This window comes from Natator depressus, chromosome 6 (assembly GCF_965152275.1).
Source record: "Natator depressus isolate rNatDep1 chromosome 6, rNatDep2.hap1, whole genome shotgun sequence".
NCBI classification, from domain to species: Eukaryota; Metazoa; Chordata; order Testudines; family Cheloniidae; genus Natator; species Natator depressus.
Window position 1 is genome coordinate 15,008,006 of NC_134239.1, and position 15,158 is coordinate 15,023,163.

The following is a 15,158-nucleotide window of genomic DNA, read 5'->3' on the forward strand; positions in this document are numbered from 1 at the left end:
CCCCAGTGCCTGCGTGGCACCCAGTCCTCACACTTCCGTTTGCTCCCCAGCCAGGAGGCCAGCAAGCAGCACCATCCACATCCCATTGGCCTTCACCAGTCGTTGGCAGAACCCCCAGCTTCACCTCCATACTCAGGCATTGCTAGGTTCCCCAGGATGCTCTTCACTTCCCAGGGGCATCCCCCTGGGCATGGGGCCTGCAACACCATTGGTTCAACTCTGGGGAGCCCCCGCAAGCAGGATGGAAGTGTGTGTGTGGGGGGGGCAGGAAAGCCAAACTCACCTAATCCTTCCCTGCATCACTGCTGCCCTGGGGCTCTTCCTCCCTCCCCCCCCCCCCAGCCTGGATCCCCCTGCACCTGCCTCCAGCTATGGTGAGTGTTAAGGGCAGGCTACCTAGACCATGTCATTTGGAGTCCTGCCCCGCAGCTGGGGAAGGATGTGGGGGAGCCTGCTGCTTTAAGACCACCCCTCACATGCCAGCAGGATGGCGACAGAAGCAGGGAGCTACCCCATGCCCAGCTTTGGGGAATGCCCAACACCTTGAGGGTACCTCCTTCCCCTGCAGAGCAGTGGCCCAAAGGGGCAAGAAGGGCATTGGCTCTAGCACTGGGCAGAGGTGGCCCATAGGGAGAGGAGGCTGCACATCCAGAGCCCAGCATGGTCTTGCATCCCTGTTTCAGCAGCATCCTGCAGCGCCCAGCCCAGTGCAGAGCAGGTTTCATGGGCCTGCTACTGGTGACACTCCTAATAACAGGACCAAGGCTTTGGAGCTGTGGGACACAGAGCCTCCCTAACCCCCGTGTGATGAGAGGCAGGGGAGACTGAGATCTGGCTAGGGGTGGTGGATCCCATCTCATTTTTTTCCCTTCTGCTACTGAACCAGCATGGCGCTAGGGGGCGCTGTCCCCAGAAGTCTGTGCTGACCCCAATGCCCCAGTGTATGTGTGTGGGGGGGACATACACGCTGTGCTGTGGGGAGCAGGGTGGAGGCTCAGCACTGGATGCTCTCTCTTACCAGTCAGTGCTCATGCTAGCTCCAACCCTAACATATCCTGCTCTGTCCCAGCCAAAAATCCTCCTCTAAAGGACTACAGTGTTTTTGTACGGTATCTCTGCCCCTTCTGACATCAGTGACCTAGTCCTGGCACCAGCAAAGCTCTTTTGCTAGGGGCTGCTGACCTCTGAGACCTTGCAGATCATCTTCCCAGCAGAAGAGAAATCAGTGATGTGAAGTATAGATAGAGTCTAAGGTAACTCACTTTATTTACATACACGAGTCCTGAAACAGAGGTGGTCAAACAGCACAATCCGTGCTTCCATGTGGCTCAGCCCAACCCCAGTGTCTGGTTCACAAGGATCAACTCTGCCTCCAGAAACTGACTCTAGTGAAAGCCCAAGGCAGACAGCAAACTTTCCCACCTCTCAGGCAGCTCCCTCACCCCCAGGATCACTGCCTACCAGAACATTGCAGAACCCAAAACAACCAACCACCCAGTATGTCTTCCTAAGAGTCAAAACTTGCTTGCTTACTGAAGAGTGTGTAATGGTGGCATCTGCTGAAAACGCCTCTAAGTATAGCCTTGAAGAATGAGGCTGGGCCAGTCAGTGCCATAACACAGAGCCGTGAGTGGTATAAGCATACTGGTAATTCTGGTCTCCCTGTGGCCCATGAAGCAAGGGAATGAGTAGGGGGAATCACAGACTCTTAGGCCAGAATAGGCCATCTCGCTTGACCTCCCCCCCCTCCTCCCAACACAGGTCCTAGATCTTCTCTTACAAGCTGATTTACAGCATATCTTCTAGACAGATTGCTAATCTCCTAAAAGGGGGGCAGGTCCCCCAGCTTCCCCGGGGAAACTTGCCCCATATGCGCCAGGGGAAGGATTAAAGAGAAGAGGGAGGAGCAGACACCCCCCTCCCCCGCAAGCAGCAGGATCTGCTTTGCTCAGAACTGTCCTACTCAGTGGATTCCTAAGGACACCAGCTGTTCTTGCCAGCAGCCCCACAGTATCATGTGGCTGGCTCTCCGGTGCCCTTGCCAGGCTGAGATCCAGTTACAGGGAGAGGCAGGAGGGGGGTGGGTCAGATTAAAGATCATGAAAAGGAGAGAGACAGGGAGGAAGGGTGCCAGAGGGGGGTGAGGAGAGTGGCACAGAGTGAACTGAGCTCTGATCATCCCCCATGAAATTCTCTGCCAAATTGCTAGGGTGTAGCATGGCTAGTAATTGTGGGATAGGAATAGGAGGGGAGATTTCTCTGGTGCTGTGGCCTCCCCGGGAAGATGTCTGTATTATTTTATGAATATTATACGTACCTCTGCTCATTCAATTGTATTACTCACTGGGATTACAAAGGTGGTTCATTCCAAGAGAAGCAAACACCTCATAGAGTCCCCACATCATCACCTTGGCAAATCCCCAGGGATGTGGCCTCCTCACAGATCACGTGCTACGCAGATCAATCTGGTCCTTAAGATCTTGCATTTATGTCCATCACTGGCAATCTTGTCATGCCAACAAAGCTTTTGGCACCCATGTGATCACTGTCAATGTAGCAGCACTCCTGGGTAAACACGTTTTGTAATTTACTCATCCTCCATCCTAAGAACATGTCTGCACCAGGAAAGCGAAACCTGTGCTGATAGAGGCAGTTGCTTGGGTTCGACTATGAATTTCCTTAATGTTGTTGATCTTGTCTTGCTGCTATGGAGCAGCCGATGGAAACAATGAAAATCATTCTGCTGCTCTTCAGCCTTCCTCAGCACCCACGTTTCACTGCTGTAGAACAGAGTTAGCGTAATTGGGATTTTATAGATCTGCAGCTACGCAGCAAGCTTGATGTCCTGGCATCTCCAAAGAGGCAGCCGAAGGGCCTGCAGTAACATGGCAGTGGCTGCTGTTATACGAGCGGCCACATCTTTCGAGAATTCTCCAGCGCTGGCTGTGCTTGATGTCCCATCCCAACAGGTAAATACTGAGCTGGAGAGAGTCGTCCCCCCCCCCCCCCATTTACTAATGGTTAAAAGACAATGCAAAGAACAACTGCTGGGAAGTCTATCCCCACCCTTCCTGGATTGACTGGGTTCGGGATGGCTGGGACAGACAAAGGAACTTGGAGAGGGGTAAGATCTGCCTCAGCTGGCAGGAGAAGAGAGAGACACAGGATTATAGGGAAACAGACTGCCCCACCTCCAGATCTAAAGTTGGGGTGTCTGGTTAAGTTAAGCCTCTCAGAGCTCGTCTCCACTTGAAAGCGGACTTGGATTAAGGTAAAGTGTGAATTTAAAGTGCAATATCTATTCCTGATCAACTGTGGGATAAACTAAGCAGGAACACGTTCCGTAATTCCAGCACATGAGTGTTCATGCATGGAGTTCATCAAAGGCTGTCTAACTGTTCCTGATTTGCTCATTCCCTAGACAAGTCCTTCATCTGGATACGGGGAGGACCTGTGTTGCTTTAATCCTCTCTTGTCGTGCAGGGTTCCTGCTGTTGAGATGAAGTGATGCTGTGTTTCGCGAAAGGCTGGTTTAGGTCCCAAAGGCCTGAATACCGCTGGCCCTACTGGGAAATCACAGTTGGTAAAGGGGACTGCAGCCTCATGACTACATTTAGATGATGGTGCAATTGGACCCCAGGGAAGTGAAGGCAAGGGAGTGGTGGAGGGCCAGTGTATGCAGACCCCCCCCCCCCCAGGAATGGGGATGAGTGACCCATTGTTCCTGTGGCTCCATCCCCATGACAGCACAGTCCCCCATGCAGCCAGTCTGTGATCCCAGGCAGTGCAATGAGCAACGTCCCTCAAAAGGCTGCCCCTGGTCCCAAAGCAAGGGGAGTGTGGTCAGGGTCGAAGGAAAGGGGACAAGACCAAGCTGGGGGCAGTGAGGGGGAGATAGAGTTGGCTGGACTGACAGACCCACTCTCCCCAGCCCTGAGAGTTAGAGGGACTGAGCCCCTAACCTACCAGTTGGAGTCAGTAGGAGCTGGGAGAGCCATGATGCTCATACAGGGGATTAGTCTCCAAGCCTCATGCAGCCCCAATCTGGGTGTTTTACTGTGAGAGTCTGCACCCTTATGTTCACCACTTCTATAGGACTATGATAAATTTTATATGAAGTAGGCCTTGTGAGGTATTGTGACTGGACCCCCGGGATACAGCCTGGAACTGTGGGACCTCTCTGCCCCTTTAACTCTCCAGCCTGGGCTGTCTCTTACAATGCAATGCTGGTGACAAACAGCACACCCCTCCAGGCACTGTGATCACTCAGCCATCAGCATGAGGACACCCACACCCAGTTAAATTGCATGAAGGCTCTCCAAGCTACTCATCAATTATACAGAGAGGCATCACCAATCACCCCAGCCCTAAGCCTTGAACCCCAGAAATACATGTCTTACAATGCTCAAGAATCCCTTGGATAGTGCAAGCTCATTAATTAGTTTGCCACTCCAACAAAGGGTAGTGGACATGCAACAGCCCTTGTTAACCTGAGTTGAGATTCTCTGAGCACTTCGACCAAAACCACACGCTTTTAGGTAAAAGAGGAAACAGATTATTAACTACAGAAAGATAGATTTTAAGTGATTATAAGTAGTAGACATAGAGATCACATGAAAATAAACTCACTCTAAATTCTGCAGACTAAGCAAGATCTGATTCAAGCAGTTTCTCACTGTAATAGATGTAACAGACAGCTTACAGTTCTTAATACACAGGCTGCATTCCCTCTCAGCCTGGGACCAATCTCCCCGGTTCAAAGTCTTTATCTTCCAGACGATCTTCCAGGTGATGAGATGGGGAGGACAGAGGCCAAGTGGTGATGTCATCAACCCTCACTTAGACTTTCTCTCCAGGTGCTAGAAAGATCCTTGCTATGACATTGGGGTTAGGCAGCCCCCATTGTGTATGTGCCCTCTCTGAGGAGGCTCTGGGAGAGTGGCTTCTTCTTGATGGGCCATCAGCTCCTGGCTGGCTGGTCCTGATGTAAATCCATCTCACTAGCTGCTTCTTTGATACCACTGAAAGGCTGGCTGTGGGCATCTCCTAACCTCACAACATATTTCAGTACTACGCCCATAGCAAAACTTCATAACTTCACATACAGTGATCGTACACACAATTCAACAAGATATTAATGTTCAACAGATCAATACTTCTTAACTGATACCTCATAAGGCATACTTTGTACAAAACATCACAGTCGTGAATATGGGGGTTCAAGGTGCTATTTTGAGGTACAGAGTGCCACACCTCCCCCCTTAGTTTACTGCCAGAGTATTAGTCACTGACTAATGCAAAGCAGTGTGTCAAGGTTCTTCTTTAGGTTTTGACAATATAACTCCCAAGTGTTGCTAAACATTGTAGTGTTACCCATATGCTCTTGCAAAGGTCTGTGTACCTTTTAACACTTTGTGGATCTGTTTAGTGATGTCAAAAGTTAGCAAGTGTGCTTTCTCGGAGTTGCTAAAAAGCATCTAGTTGTATGTTTGCAGCATTGTTAACCCTTCTGCTTCTCCAATTGGTGTTAACTCAATGTAGATATTAATGTTTTCTAAAGTGTAGACATTTAGCCATCAAAGCAATGAAGTGGTATGCAGGTAGAGCAAGTTGTATAGGCCTGTGGTGCCCGGGCTCCAGCAAATTCGGGTCCTATCACCGCCTATCACCCCCATGTGCCTGCCCTGGAGTGTCCCCCGGCCCCACCTGCTGCCCCCACATGCCTCCGCCGAGCGTCCCTGCCTGCCCTGGGCAGCGGGCAGCTGTCTCGGGCAGCTCTGCGCTGCTCTTCCTCGCTGGCCACAAGGGAATGGCACCAGGAGCAGGCTGAGGCGGCTGCTGCACCTGCGGAGGGGGGAGGTGCATGGCAACCCCCCCCCAATAGGTGACTCTGATTCAGCTCGGGGGGTGGGGGGGGTGGCTTATCCTGGCTGGATCTCCTGAGCAGCAGCCTGAGGGGGATTGAGTGAGTGTCATGCCAGGAGGACCCCCCCTCGGAGATTGCTGGTGCCAACAGGGAGAGGGCTGGGGGAGTCCTCCTCTCTGGCTCCCCACCCCAGCCCCAGGGTAGCCTGCCTGCTGCACCCCAAATTCCTCATCCTTGGCCCAGCACCACGCCCTGCACCCCTTCCTGCACCCCAACCCTCTGTGCCAGCCCAGAGCCCGCACCCAGCCCTCCTCGCAGAGCCTGCACCCCTCCTGCACCCAAACTCTCTCCCAGAGCATGCACCCCAAACTCCCTCTGAGCCTGCACCCCCTCCTGCACCCCAACCCCGTCCCAGCCCAGAGCCTGCACCCATTATCCAAACTCCATCCCAGAGCCCGCACTCCTCCCATATGCAAACTTCCTCCCAGAGCCTGCACCCCAAACCCCCTCCTGCACCTGTTCTGGGCACCACTAAAAATTATACAAACCTGCCACCCCTGGTGGTATGCCTAGGTTTCCCCTTCCATACAGCAAACAAGGTTTACTGTGGTTTCTCTGGTGTGAGAAGCTCCAACTTTGTTTACAGGTATTAGCTGAAAAGCAGCATTATCATAGGGCTTCTTAACACAGGGTGTGTTCTTATTTACCACTCCAAGCATGTTCAAAAACTTTCCCCCAAAATCATGCATATTGCACCTTTTCATAGATTTACCATCAGCCCCAAATTCTTTGTCATCAGGTTTACCATTAGCATCCACATTTTTATCATGAGATTTAACTGTAGCATCCACCCTGTATCACAGATGGGCATTTACAAGTATCTTTGTCATACTATGCCTTCTGTTTAGACAGTCTGGTTTGTTCAATACCAACTGTGTTTTTCAACTCCTTCCTGAACCTTAGCATATGTTCAGTTACTGGCTTTTCTTTCCCTTCAGTATAGCTTTCCCATCCAATCATATCTTTTGGGCTTTAGTACCCCAGCGTCTGGTGAGGTATGGCTGTCGGGAGAGTCTGCACATTGGCTGGCCCTGTGTGGAGCTGTCTCCCAACGCCAGGACTGTCCATATGCAAGAAATCCATCTCCACTCTTGAGGTTACCCTGTGTTCCCCACTCCCAGCATTAGGACCTTCCCAGCCTCCTTTTCCTAGATGGTTGTGATCTGTCCTCTCTGGGTTCTTTGGTCAGATGCACCTTTTCCCGGCAGCTCTTCCCTTTGCTGCAGAAAAATCAAAGAGACTTTCTCCCTTTCCCTCAGCAGTTTTTGGGACTTTATCCTTTCCCTCTGGGGCCCCAGCATAATATTCCTTCCTGCTGCAGGCAGACACCTTAACAGCCTGAGCTACAGGGAAAAAATCATTTCCCATAAGCATGTCTGTGGGGATATCGTCTGCTACCCCCGCCTTTAATTCACTTTCTAACCCATCAGTTTCTATGCACATTCTGGCCAAAGGCACAAGAATCCTGAAACCTCCTCCTAATAAAAGCTCTGCCATCGGTCCTGGCAATGCGTCACCTTCTTGAATTACACTCTGCTTAATCACAGAAACCTCTGCACCTGTATCTTCCCATCCCAGATATTCCCTGCCATTAATTTGGACAATCTTTATGTGTTCCATGCCTGCTTCTGCAGAGGCTAATCCCACAGAATCAATATTACAAGTGTCAGGCACCTCAGAGGCTCCTGTGCTGAGGACAGCAGCATTAACATGGGCTACTTGTTGCCTTCTTCCTCCCAGCAGGTGATCGATGGAATTACAGTGACAGCATCTGTTGGTCTCTTCTATTTTCACAGGAGGTTTGGGATGTGGAATAGAGGAATGGTTCTGAGGAAGTGAGTGCCCAGCCATCCTTGTGCTTCTCAGAGGTAAAACAGGACCCTCCCTTCCCACCAGGTTTAAACCCCCCTTTCTGTGACTTACTCTGAGTAGATGCCTGGGTCTGCTCAGGGCCATCAGATAGAGACGCCATCTCATCCACAGTTTGCACGTGTTTATCCCATAGACACTGTTTGACATCATCTTTATATATGCCTAGGAAATGCTCCTGAGCAACAAGGTCAAACATTTGTTCAAAACTTTCAACACCTTTCCCCCTCACCCATTTTCCCATTAGATTGCCCATGACTTATACCAGCATTTCTCTTAAGTTTCTAAATGTCACCCTATCTGAAATCATTTCAAACCTGTTTCTTTGAATTTACAGTAATTTAAAGCATCCTGAATTGGCATTTCATTGAATATATTCAGAGCTTCACGAGTTAATTTTGCAATCAGGGTGGGGATTTTCTTGTCATCAGGAATCACATGAGCTTCACACAGACTCTCAAAAGTAGTAAACTATTCTGTGACATCACCTGTCTCTTTATATATAGGACATAACTGGTCCCATTTGTGGATTTTTGGAGAAATGGGAATCATTAGGGTGGGATGGCTCTGGTTCTCCTTTTCTAGCAAGTCCAATTGGTGCCTCCGCTCTTTTTCCGTTTCCTCAGCTTCTTTGGCTTGCAGTTCTAGTACTCGTTTGTGCACCACTTCCTTTCTGCCCGCCTCTCTCTCTGCCTCCCCCTGCTTTAGCTCCAAGATTCATTGGTGCTCTTTTTTGTTTTTCTGCTACCTGCAGCCTGTACAGCTCTAACTTTGCAACTTCATCATTCTCACTCATTTTTATGCCTTTCTGCTGCTATTTCTCTTTCCCAAAATAAGCAAACAGAAAATAACAAACTTGTAATTCTTTCTTGACTGTGTTCAGGCAACCCACTTAAAGCCTCACTTAAAATATCGACACCAATGTATGAAGTGCGAATCTCGATCAGAACAAGAAGCTGTGCTTTTCACCCTCCTTACTGTGCCACTGTGATGGGACCCCTGGAGTACAACCTGGAACTGCTGTGCCCTTCTCACTCTGCAGCCTGGGCTGTCTCTCACAATGCTATGCCTGTGACAAACAGCAAAACCCTCTAGGCACTGTGATCACTCAGCCATCAGCATGTGGACCCCCACACCCAGTTAAATTGCATGAAGGCTCTCCAAGCTACTCATCAGTTAAACAGAGAGAGGCACCAGCAAATCACCCCAGGCCCGAGTCTTGCACCCCAGAAATATACCATCTTACAATGCTCAAAACTCCCCTGGACAGTGCAAGCTCATTAATTAGTTCGCCACTCCAACAAAGGGTAGTGAACATGCAACAGCCCTTATTAACCTGAGCTGAGATTCTCTGAGCACTTCGACCAAAAACACAGTTTTAAGTAAAATAGGAAACAGATTTAACAACTATAGAAAGAGATTTTAAGTGATTATATGTAGTAGGCATAGACATTAAAGTTGGTTACATAGGAAATAAAAATAAACTCACTCTGAATTCTACAGACTAAGCAAGATTTGAATCAAGCAGTTTCTCACCCTAAGAGAGGTTATAGGCAGCTTACAGTTCTTTATATACAGGCTGCATTTCCTCTCAAAGTCTTTGTCTTCCAGACAGTCTTCCAGGTGTTGAGATGGTTTAGATCAGAGGTGGGCAAACTATGGCCTGAGGGACTGTCCTACCCGGCCCTTGAGCTCCTGGCCAGGGAAGTTAGCCCCTGGCCCCTCCCCTGATGTTCCCCCGCAGCCGCAGCTCACCATGCGGGCAGCGCGGCTGGCTCCGTCCGGGCAGCAGGGCTGCAAGCTCCTGCTGCTCTGAGCGGCATGGTAAGGGGGCAGCAGCAGCGGCGGCAGGGGGTGGAGTTGGATAAGGGGTAGGAGGTCCAGGGGGGCAGGGGATGGTTGGATGGGGCAGAGGTTTGGCGGGGTGGGCGGTCAGGGGATGGGAAACAGGGGGGTTGGATAGGGCGTGGGAGTCCCGGAGGGCCTCTCGGGGCGGGGGTGTGGATAGGGGTCAGGGCAGTCCAGGGACAGTGAGCAGGGAGGGTTGGATAGGGGGTGGGAGTTCTGGGGGGGCCTGTCAGAGGGCAGGGGTGTGGATAGGGGTCGGGGGGGGCAGTCAGGGGACAGGGATCAGGGGGGTTGGATGGCGGTGGGGTCCCGGGGGGATGGTTTGGGGCAGGGGGTCCTGGGAGGGGGCAGTGAGGGGACAACGAGCAGAGGGGGATGGATAGGTTGGAGGTTCTGAGGAGGGCAGTCAGGGGGAGGGAAGTGGGAGGGGGTGAATAGGGGGCAGGGGCCAGGCTGTTTGGGGGGCCCAGCCTTCCCTACCTGGCCCTCCATACAGTTTCGCACCCCGATGTGGCCCTTGGCCAAAAAGTTTGCCCACCCCTGGTTTAGATAATGGCATAGAGAATACATTTATAATGTTTGTGGATGATACCAAGCTGGGAGGGGTTGCAAGTGCTTTGGAGGATAGGATTAAAATTCAGAATGATCTGGAGAAACTGGAGAAATGGTCTGAAGTAAATAGGATGAAATTCAATACGGACAAATGCAAAGAACTCCACTTAGGAAGGAACAATCAGTTGCACACATACCGAATGGGAAATGACTCCCTAGGAAAGAGTACTGCAGAAAGGGATCTGGAGTCATAGTGGATCACAAAGTAAATATGAGTCAACAGTATAACACTGAAGCAAAAAAAGCAAACATTTGAGCGCCACATTTCAGGAGGGATGTGGACAAATTGGAGAAAGTCCAGACGAGCAACAAAAATGAGTAAAGGTCTAGAAAACAGGATTTATGAGGAAAGATTGAAAAAAATTGGGTTTGTTTAGTCTGGAGAAGAGAAGACTGAGAGGAGACATGATAACAGTTTTCAAGTAAATAAAAGGTTGTTTTAACCTTGCCTTAACCTCTGAGGATAGGACAAAAATCAATGGGCTTATATTGCATCAGGGTGGTTTAGATTGGACATTAGGAAAAACTTCCTAACTTCTCAGGGTCCTTAAGTACTGGACTAAATTGCCTAGGGAGGTTGTGGGATCTCCAGATTCCCCACTCTGGCACTTCGAGTGCAGGAGGTGGGGGCCCGCAAGGATTCTAAAAATTAATACTGGCCACTCCAGGCTTGTATTAAACCCCCAGGGTTCAGCTTCTCTCTGACCTGGGTATATGCTGACACCACCCAAATGCAAAAAAACCCCTTTGAACCCAGGAAGGCACACTTGGGAATTCCTCCCTGGGGGGTACCTTCAAGCTCTTTTACCCACCCCCTCCGGGGATGAGCTGAGAAAGAAGACAAAGGAAATCAGCAGTTGCCACCAACTAATTACACAACATCTGCACAAACCTCTTAGGACACAAAAACCCAATTCTGTTCTTAAAAAAGGTAAATTTTATTAAAAACAAAAAGAAGGAAAATACATCTGGAACTTAGGATATTGCTAGATTTAAAAAGAGCAAATATAATAATTAAGCATCAAGAATGGTTTTCTTGAGGTCCAGCTTGATGGTTACCAGCAAAACAAAAGCATTTGGGGGTTAGCATGGAGGAATCCACAAGCCTTACAGAAATAAGAGATAAACCTAATCATGTCTTCCTAGATATTTCCTGATTTACTTACATATCTGGGGTTTCAAATGAGTAGTTCTAGGTATGATTTGATGATTTTTTTCATACCTGGGGCAAGCTTCTTACAGCACTGCTGCTCTGTGTCTCCTCTCCCGAGAGAGCAGACAGACAGACAAAGGAAAAGTTTTTTCCCAATTTTAAAAAGTTCTAGCCCTCCCGTTGGCTTTTTAAGAGCAGGTTGGACAAACAACTGTCAGGGATGGTCTAGATCAGTGGTTCTCAAACTAGGGCCGCCACTTGTTCAGGGAAAGCCCCTGGCGGGCCGGGCCGGTTTGTTTACCTGCCATGTCCGCAGGTTCAGCTGATCGCGGCTCTCACTGGCCGCGGTTCGCTGCTCCAGGCCAATGGGGGCTGCAGGAAGGGTGGCCAGCACATCCCTCGGCCTGCGCCACTTCCTGCAGCCCCCATTGGCCTGGAATGGCGAACCGCGGCCAGTGGGAGCTCCGTTCGGCCAAACCTGCAGATGCGGCAGGTAAACAAACCAGCCCGGCCCACCAGGGGCTTTCCCTGAACAAGCAGCGGCCCTAGTTTGAGAACCACTGGTCTAGATAATACTTAGTCCTGCAATAAGTGCAGGGGACTGGACTAGATGACCTCTCAAGATCCCTTCCAGTCCTATGATTCTATGGGGGAGCAGAGTGGCCAAGCAGTGATGTCAGCAACCCTCACTTATACTTTCTCTCCAGGGGCTAGAAAGATCCTGGCTGTGACTTGGGTGCTAAGCAGCCCCCATTGCATACGTGCCTTCTCTGAGGAGTCATCAACAACTGACTGGCTGGTTCTAATGTAAATCTGTCTTACTAGCAGCTCCTTTGTTGCCATTGAAAGGCTGGCTGTGGGCTTCTCCCAACCTCATAACACATTTCAGTACCACACACATAGCAACACTTCATAACTTCACATATAATGATAGTACACACAATCAAATGGACTATCACCTGGTTAAATCAGCCATTCTTCGGTAGGAAGAAAGGTGTGAGTGAGAAATTTACATCTTGACAAACAGACTGGCTGTCGCCAGCTGGAGATGATTCTCAAAGAGGAGGAAAAGATATAAAAAAAAGGAACAGAGGCTTCAAATCACCTCTCTCCCCTCATCTCTATCAATAATGCTTAAAAGACAAAAGCAGCATCATTGAACTGAGGGAGGGTCCTCACTGAAGGAATCCAGCCAGACTGCTGTAAGCATACGGTGAGAGAAATCTTTTGCTTTAAATTCACTTTGCTTGTTAAGTTACATATTAGTTTGTGTTTTACCTTTTATTGCTTTGTAACCAGTTCTTACTTTTATGCCTCATCACTTGTCATCACTAATCTATCTTCCTGTAGTTAATAAACTTGCTTCATTGTTTTATCTAAACCAGCGTGTGTTTGAACGGTTTGGGGAACTCCATTTGAGATAAGAGAGTTTGTGCATATCATTTTCTATGAATGAAATAACAGACTTTCTGTGAGCTTGTACTGCCCAGAAGGAAAGAGCTGGGCAGTACAAGATGCACATTTCTGGAGACAAATCTGAGACTGGGGATTTATTGGTGTCTCTCTGTAATATAATTCAGGAGTGGCTGGCTAGAAGCTCTCATATAATTCATCAGGGAGTGATTTTACATGTTTCAGGCTGTGCGTGAGCATACCGGGAGTGGTTGTTCTCACAGCAAAGCATCCCAGGTTGGAGAGTTGAGAGAGCAGAGCTGTTCAGACCCAGACTGTACCATGGGGAACATCACAGTTACCCCTCGCTCAGACACCTCGGGGCCCTGGCCAGGGTCGTCCCTACCTATCGTGGTGCCCTACGTAGCCCGAGCAAATTACCCCCCCCCCCGCGGGGGGAGTGGCTGCTCCACTGGGGGGCCAGCCCCTCCATGGGGGGTGGGGTGACTGTGCTCAAGGGCTGCAGGGCTATGGGGGCAGGAGCTGTGGGGGGCCCAGAGCAACGTGGGGGATGAGCGGGGGGCCTGGCACCAGCAGCAGGAGTCGGGGCCCCCCCGCACTCACTGGTGGCAGCAGAAAGCAAAGCGACTCAGCCCCAGCCCGCTCTGCTCCCCCAGCTCCCAGCCCTGTCGCTTGAGGGAGGAGGCTTGGAGGAAGGGGTCGGGCCCACCCCCACACTCACCGGTGGCAGGAAGCGGAGCAATGTGCCTGGGAGCTGGCAGAGCAGAGCAGGCTGGCGCCGGGTCGCTCTGCTTCCCGCTGCTGCCGCTGGTGTGTGCAGGCGCAGGACCGACCCCTTCTGCCAGCTCCAGTACCCCCGCTAATCCCGTGGGCTGCGTCATTCGGGGGAGGGGGTTTGGGGGAAGGGTGGAATGGGGGCGCGGTGGGGGCAGACCAAGGGCGGCAAGAGGTGGAGCAGGGTGGGGCAGGGGCTTGGGGGAAGGGGTCAAATGGGGGCAGGGTGGGGGCGGAGCAGGGGGGCTGACTGGGGGATGGGGCTGGCCGCTGGAGCCAGAGCCACATACAGCTGCCTAAGGCACCACAAAATTTGGTGTCCCACAAATTACATGGTGCCCTACGCAGCTGTGTATTCTGCGTATGCCTAAGGATGGCCCTGGCCCTGGATTTTGCCGGGCTAGATCGGCAGGCCTCACTGCATTGGCACCCAGGTTGTCTGTTGTTGTTACAGGCAGGGCCAGATTAATGCAGGGACTTTAGATGCTGCAGCCCACGGCCTCGGGCTGAGTCGGGGGTCCTGCAGGGACGGATGCAGTCCATGGCTTCTTTTCATCCCGCCTGTGGCAAGTCTCTGTGCCATGGGCCTGACACCGGTACCCGAGCCTTAGAACACCCCGAGGGGAAGGGCAACGAGGGAATCTCTGCACGCTGCCCCTGCCCCCAGCGCCGGCTCTGCAGCTCCCATTGGCACCATGCAGAGCGGACATGCCGGCCACCTTGGGGAGCAGAGCAGCGTGGAGCCATGGGAGACAGGAATCTTGCCTTAGCCATGCTGCACCACCGACCAGAAGCAGCCCGAGGTAAGCGCCTCCTAGCCGGAGCCTGCACCCGAGACCTCAACTCTCTACCCGAGCCCCCTCCCGCACCCAAACTCCCTCCCGGACCCCACCTGCACCCCAACCACCTGACCCAGCCGAGCCCACTCCCACACCCAAACTCCCACCCGCCCCCCAACCTCCTGTCCCAGCCGAGCCCCCTCCCGCACCCAAACTCCCACCCCGACCCCACCTGCCCCCCAACCTCCTGTCCCAGCCGAGCCCCCTCCCACACCCAAACTCCCACCCTGACCCCACCTGCCCCCCAACCTCCTGTCCCAGCCGAGCCCCCTCCCGCACCCAAACTCCCACCCTGACCCCACCTGCACCCCAACCACCTGACCCAGCCGAGCCCCCTCCCACACCCAAACTCCCACCTGCCCCCCAACCTCCTGTCCCAGCCGAGCCCCCTCCCGCACCCAAACTCCCACCCTGACCCCACCTGCCCCCCAACCTCCTGTCCCAGCCGAGCCCCCTCCCGCACCCAAACTCCCACCCCAACCCCACCTGCCCCCCAACCACCTAACCCAGCCGAGCCCCCTCCCGCACCCAAACTCCCACCCCAACCCCACCTGCCCCCCAACCACCTAACCCAGCCGAGCCCCCTCCCGCACCCAAACTCCCAACCCGACCCCACCTGCCCCCCAACCTCCTGTCTCAGCCGAGCCCCCTCCCGCACCCAAACTCCCACCCTGACCCCACCTGCCCCCCAACCTCCTGTCTCAGCTGAGCCCCCTCCCGCACC